The sequence below is a fragment of the Puntigrus tetrazona genome, unplaced genomic scaffold, assembly GCF_018831695.1.
Source record: "Puntigrus tetrazona isolate hp1 unplaced genomic scaffold, ASM1883169v1 S000000471, whole genome shotgun sequence".
In the NCBI taxonomy this organism is placed as follows: Eukaryota; Metazoa; Chordata; class Actinopteri; order Cypriniformes; family Cyprinidae; genus Puntigrus; species Puntigrus tetrazona.
The window spans coordinates 70001-77466 of record NW_025048113.1 but is presented as its reverse complement, the minus strand read 5'-3'; the positions used below and the strand labels follow the sequence as shown (position 1 = coordinate 77466).

The 7466-nt window shown below is 40.8% G+C and overlaps 1 pseudogene; it reads left to right on the top strand.

The window, feature by feature from the left end:
* Window positions 1–5013: 5013 nt before the first annotated feature.
* Window positions 5014–7466, top strand: part of LOC122334015 — a 32596-nt pseudogene continuing 30143 nt past the window's right edge.

Here is a 7466-nt window from a genome sequence, read left to right as displayed (position 1 = left end):
CTGGTTCCTCCTAACATTTCTGGACCTTTCTTGAACAAGAAAGGAGGCAGATAAAAGAACTCAAGGTAGCGGAAAAATAAATTGCAGTTTGTCAGAATAAGTTGGAAGCTACAGGTTTGAAAAGTGCTTCGAACTCAGGTTGAGGTTGTAATATAATTCTGGTTCTGTTTCAAATCAGGTTGTTTGACTGAAAAACTGGTCCCAATGAATCACCATCTTTTGTACTGAAAAACCCCAAAACAAAACAACTCCTCTGTCAAGGACTACGAACATGAAGGCTCAAAGTTTTCATTTCTGTGAACTTTTTATTGTTTCACTTTTAAATTAGATTTTCTTTTTTACTTTTTGCTTTGCATTTTCAGTTGACGTTCAGAAAACAAACTGAAAACTTTTGTCTTAGCCACGTTTTTCTGTGACAGCAGCCTTTTTGAGGACATAGGAATTTTAGAGGAAAAGAAATGGTACTAAATACACTGCTGTATAAATTAAGTGTAATTGTTCAGATTCATGAAAGATGCTTGTTTGATTTATCCATTTCGCTCCAAATTCAAAGGTTAGCTCACCCAAAAGAATGATGACATTGGTTATGGCATTTTACGATTACATCGAAGAAAGTATTCTGGTAACCAACTTTTCCACTGTTTGTCCATATAGTCTTTTTCGAAAGTAGATGAATTCATTATAACCCCTTAAACAATCCCAACAATGACAAAGTAACAGAAGTTTGTTTGAAGACTTTGTAATTTTATTACACACAATAAAAGCGAAAAAAATTGGAATAAATTAATCAAATGCATAACGCTTCTTCAACCAACTGCTCAATATTATTCAGATTTGTTGAGAAGCTACCTTTGATACCAATTACAGCCTCAGGTGCACAAGCTTTAGCGGTTATCTGCCGCTCTTCTCCTCTAAACTACTCTGTCCAGATGAGGATAGTGGCGAATAGCATTTCGAACTTCTCCGGAAATATTCGGTCAGGTTCAAGTTCAGACATATCTATGGGCCACTCAGTTTCATTCGCAGAGTTGTCTATATGAGCCACACGGCGTCTCATTTAAGATGGTGGGCTTTCTTCTGCTCTGATGAATCCCTCAGTCGCCCTGTCAAGCTGTAAGACAGACTCGTAGCATGGAGGCTGACTCCAGCACACTTTACTTTTGGGATGGTCCTCCTGAAGGTAGCTCTGACAAACCGACTTCCTTCAAACAGTGATGTAGAATGAAATGCAGCATGAGATCAGAGAATCTTGTTCTCAAATACAAGGGGTCCTTTTAAGGTTGTTTTTTTCCTGTAAATTTCTTAAGTGTGTTTTCATGTGCTCTTCACTGAGAAGAACCAGGATTTCAGTCACACCGTCATAAAGCCCAGATGCGATTGGAGTGTGGGGTTTCTTCCTCATCTTATGATAATGGAGCTCAGCTAGGTGACCATCTGGCTTCTTGGTCACAAGTCTAGACAAGGACCTCAATTGTTTCAGTTTGTTCAGGAGGCCAACTCTAGGAAGAGTCCTGGTCAGTCCCAAACTTCTTCCATTAGTACATGCTTCTTAGTGAACCTTCAGTAGATTTGCAGAAATCTTTCTGTACTCTTCACCAGATCTATTCCTCCAGTTACATTACTGTCCCCAGAGGTCTGCAGACAATTCCTTGGATTGGATTGTGCTCCTGACATACACTGTGGACATTACAGATAGACAGGTGTGTGCTTTTCAAAATCAGTGTGAATGTCAGTCAAGTTGTAGAAACATCTCAAACTGAACTCCAATTCTAGATGTCATGGCAAATGTAATGAATACTTATATGCGATGTTTTACGTTTTTTATTTTAATAGCACGGCAAAAGATTTTCAAACGAACATCTTCACGTTGCCATTACAGCATTGTTGTAGAATTGTGAAGAATAATGAATTCAATCATTTCAGAATAAGTGTGTATGCCAAAATGTGAATTACAAACTTGACTTCAGGGATCAGTTACCAATGTTACGCCTGGACACACGTTCAGAAGGATTCATCAAACCATAACCATAGCTGTTGATATAGACTTCAAAGCCGCTTTGCTCAAGACCGATGGCTTTGATTGGCTAGCTTCAGTGTGTATTCAAAACATATTTGCAGCTTTGTGTTTTAGTTTGCTTTGTTTGGATTCTGATTTGCCTCACCATCTGTTTTGGTGCATAAGTTCTAGTTATACATAAAACCCTGTCTCAGAGGAGTGTGCGAAGTACCGTCCCGTGAGGCTGTATGTGGCTGAGGGAATAATTCTCAGGTTCTTTTCTCAAATGTGACATATCATCTGAGCGACGTGTTTTAATAATTTAAAGCAGCACTGGCTGTCTCTGTTCTATCAGAGAGATATTTGGTGTTCTGGGGTAAATAATTGATTCTACCTGACTGTTGCTCCTGGCAAGCGATCTCACGAGGCCGCGGATGCATGCGTTTTTCATCTTTGCGCGTATCGCGCTTTATCATCTGATATTTAACGATACCTGGAGCATCTGTCTGCTAATGAACAGCAGAGTTTTAAAACTCATCACAATGGAATTGCAGTAAAAACTTGGTTTTAGAATTAAAACTGAATTGTTAGATGTGCTGTAAAATGCCGCGATTCAAAACCTGTAAAGCTCACTGGGTAGCATCCTTAGTCATGTTCCTGAGTTGTTAAGCTAAGCTCTCAAGACCCTGTGTCTCCAAGTTGTACCCTAAACCATCGCCGTAACGTTGCTTTGACATCGAGGGAAGGCGCATAGCAACTACTAAAAGGAAGCTCACCAGCAACCCTCTTGAAAGCTAAAATTAAGAAATGCACTTAATGTTAGACTTAATTTACATTAGTTGTTATTTATTTTATTCGCCTTTTAGTAAGTATTTATTAGTATGTTTTGTTTGTAGATTTGTTTTAAAAGTATTATTTTGTTTGTTTGTTCATTTAGCCTTTTAGTTTTGTCTGGGTGTTTTTGTTTCAGCCTTTTGTTTTATTTTGCTGCTTTTGCCCTTCTCTTTGATATTCCATTTTGGTATATTGCATCGGGATTTAGTTTTTCTTTACTCAATTCCATTTGTTTATTTGTTCAAATGCCCGCATATCAAAATGGAGCATATCAACATTTCTTAAAAGCGATAGAGGAGAAAGGATCACTGCGTAGTTCCACGAGAGAGCTGGGTGGAAAACGATGGCTAGAAAGGAGATAAGATGGTGCAAGGAATTTCAAGCAAGATTCAGAGACCATGAACAAGGGAAAAAGTCACCCTATTCTTTCTTGTGCCTTTTCCACCGCGACCCCAGATGGGATTCAGTCGCTAAATTAACTGCGCTGTCTCTCTGCTTTTGTTTGGGTGGCAGAATGCTGGCGTGGTCCAATCAGCCGGGCTCGGAGTCGTCATCTGGATTGATGTGGCTTTTCATTATGGCATCTCCAGGTGTCAGGCCGCATTCACAGTGTTGCCACGGAAATAGAGAAATGCTCTGTGGTCCTGAAAGCAAACACGACCCAATAATAGCCAGGTGTAATAGAATGTTTCTCTGGCGCTAATTGTCTCTAGCTGTCCTCTGGAGAAGCCATCGATACCCGGCTTTTGGGTGTTAGCGTTCGTTTTTTGGTCCAACTATCCCTGATTTTTAGCATTAGTTTAACAAAGTAATACGCATTCACAGTGCTTTCTTAAAGCATCCAAGAAGGAATCATTTTGAGATTTTTGGGCAAACTGTGTTTCTCTGGTCCTGTGTATTTTTAAAATTACGGATTTCCGTCCAGGCTTTTTGGTGAAAGCAAATGCTTATTTATTTATTTTTTTTTCACTAAATCCAACCCTGTAATCGTTGTGAAGTTATAAGAGATTAAAACTCGCTGTTCTTCAGTGCTCTTTTATTATGTGATGTGATTTATTCACGCATTCCAAAAAAAGTGGCATTTTCCGCATTTCTCTCACCACCTTCTTATTGCCTGTTTTCATTAAAATGTGGCCGTCTCCATGGTGATTGTTGCCCTGAAGGGCTAAAAGAAATCATTGGTAATCATGCTGCAATCAGCAATGTTTGAATGAAAGGCATGAAATTCAAAGTGCATATTAACGGAGGTATAAGGGAGTGGACGGAAAGCAACAAGCAGGCTCAAAATAATGCATTTTCCTTTTCTTCCTATGATCACACTTAAAGCATTTACGCCCTTTCATGACTGCACATAATTAACTTGTTAAGGTAAAAAAGATGGACAGGTCGAGTCGTGAAGCTGTTAAAAATGTCTTATAGAGCAATATAGATTATTGAATACTCCAGAGCTTTTACGTGACTTTGAAATAAACAAGCAGTCGAATATATTTTAAAGAACCGACCTTGACACACATTCACGAGTCTGCAGAGGTCCTCTCTGATGTCATTTCCGTTTGATTTGTTTGTGTAAGAGAGAAAGTGTGTTTCTTGTCTTGCGTTGTTTTTTTATAGTGTTGTTTGGTTTGCATGCTGTATTTCTTGTTGTTTTTTGCAGTGCGATTTTTTGTTTTGTTTTGTCTGTTTTACTTTAATGTTGTTTTGATGTGGTTTTGTTGTATTTAGTAGTTTCATGTTTTGTGACACATTTTGTGTTCTTGTCTAGTATTGTGTGTTTTATTTAGTTTTCTTTTGCATTTTTTGTTCCTTGATTTGCTTCGTGTTGTTTTTATTATGTGTTTCGTGCCGATTTATCATTGTTCGTTATTTATAATTTTGTTGTGCATGTTGTGTTTGTTTTAATTTAGCTGTTTTGGGGCGTTTTGCTCGTGTGCGTTAAAGCTTTATGTTGTTTATTCGCTGTTTTTGGCATGCACGCAGTTTGTTCTGTCCTAGTTCGTTTTGTTCCTTGTGTGTTAATGAACCACATTATTTTTCTCCTTCTTCTTTTTTAAGATTTATCCTTTATTTAGGATTTATTTTCAAGACTCGTTTCCCCCTTACCACCAAAACGCGTCAAACTCTATTCAAATGCATAAATGTCAGACTCATCGAATCAATAACGATTTGCGTCCATCTCTTTGCAGATCAATGAGATGCAGTGGCCCAACGGCGAGATGGAAATACCCAGCTCGGTCTGCAGTCTGCCCTGTAAGACGGGTCAACGTAAGAAGATGGTGAAGGGCATGCGCGTGCTGCTGGCACTGCGAGTCCTCGCGGCGGCTACCAGTACCAGTACGACGAGGCGTCCTGCAAGCTCTGCGCTTACAACATGCGTCCCAACGGCAACCGGACAGGCTGTCAGCCCATCCCGATCGTCAAGCTGGAGTGGCATTCGCCTTGGGCCGTCATCCCGTCTTTCTTGGCTATGCTCGGCATCATCGCCACCATCTTCGCTATAGCCACGTTCATCCGCTATAACGACACGATCGTCAGGCGTCCGGGAGAGAGCTCAGCTACGTTCTGCTGACGGGATATTCCTGTGTTATATAATCACGTTCGTAATGATCGCCACCCCGGACGTGCCGTCTGCTCCTTCCGGCGAATCTTCCTCGGCTTGGAATGTGCATCAGCTACGCGCGCTCCTCACCAAAACCAATCGAATTTACCGCATCTTCGAGGAAGGGAAGAAGTCCGGTCACCCGCCTAAACTGATCAGCCGGCGTCCCAGTTAGCCATCACGTCCAGCCTCATCTCGGTCCAGCTCTTAGGGGTCCTCATATGGTTCGGGTGGACCCTCCGAACACTATAATCGACACGGCGAGCGAAGACCATAAACCCGACAAGGCCCGAGGGTTCTCAAATGTGACATTACGGACCTACAAATCATTTGCTCTCTAGGATACAGCATCTTGCTGATGGTAACATGTGCGGTTTACGCCATCAAGGCGAGGCGTTCGGAGAACTTCAGCGAAGCCAAACCCATCGGCTTCACCATGTACACCACCTGCATTGTGTGGCTCGCCTTCATTCCCATTTTCTTCGGGACGGCACAGTCTGCAGAAAAGGTAACGCTTGTTTTAGTACTTTTTTCAACGCGCCTCAGTTTCGAGTACGTGCGTGTCGTTTGCGCTTGGTGAGAGAATCGAGAATCTAAATTTTTGGCACCCTCATGTCGTTGTAAACACAAAAGCTCTGGTTTGAACAAGACAGAAATTATTAATAATAATAATAGTTGCGTCTTTCCCGTTCAATGACAGTAGGGTGACCCTGAAATGGTTGTTTCCTGTTTACGAGCAATTAGTTATTTTGAGCGAATTCTTTTATTTGAAATGAACAGTCCAGTTGATCCAGTTCACAACTCATTCAGTATGGTTTTATTATCAGTGATATACCATTTTCCTTCTGATTTATTTACCGATTGATTGTTGGTTGCTGTTTCCTTAGTATTTGCTCACTGCTCCCAAATTTGACAGAAATGCTTTAGTTTTTGTGACCAGGCATCATTTTTAGTTTCGTCTTGAGTTTTGTTTCGCATTGTCGTTTCGTGCTTTTGGTTTCATTGTTCCATTTCCTGTTTTATTTTTGGTTTGTTTCTTGCGCACGCCGGCTCACTCGCTGAGAAAGATCTCGCCACAATCCTCAAAGCGAGATCTTTCAGCCAATGGAAATCGCTTTCCACGTGGGATTGAATCTGCCGCAATAAAGTGAAGAAAGCAGCGTTAAACGAGATCTACTTGTAGGCACTTTTTTTCTTCATGAAAACCTGATTTGTGTCTTTTTAGTCTAAGCAATTGACAGCGTATTGGTCTAAGTGTCACCCCTTCTTTCATTTACTTCAGCCCTTTTTGGGCGTGAATATTTTACTCACTATAATTCCCTTCGAGGCAGCTAAGAGTCTAACCCTCCGCATGCATGGTTTTCCACTCAATTTCAAATCCATTTGCGGGCTGATGTTGCCGTAATGGCTCTATTTTGTAATACCTGTTTGCAAGCTGCAGGCGATCTAGACTCCGGCTTTTGTACCTCTAAGATCATCCATTTTTCATCCCTTCCTGAAGAAATGAAAATTATATTTCATCACAGAGAGGTTTGCCATCTCGAGGAACGGAAGGGGCAAATAGGTATTAATAGCACAGTTAAGGATCAGAATCAATGTCCCACAACAATCTTTTAAAAGACATTTCATTAGCATAAGGACATTTGCTCATTATCTGCACACGAGACGCAAGCGGCTCAGCTTTTTTCCTCCTCGGTGCGGTACTAAAAAGCAATTACCTAAATAATAGAGCGAGCTGATTCGAGGATGTACCGACGGCGGATACCGTGATGGGCTCTGACACCAAAACATTTCTATTTGTTAGGACCTTTTAATTACGTTTCTAAGAACACACAGGATGTTGTTTTTGCCTTTATAAACATGCAAGAGTCCGCTCGCAAGGTACCTTCACTTGATCCATTTTAAAGCAATTGCATACAAGCTTTTAAACACAGAAGTATCTTGGCTACCGCAGGTTTTATGCTCCTTTAGGAGCCACGAGTCAATGTGGTTTAAAAGTTTTATCAAAACAATCACCGTAATTGATAAATTCCCACTGAA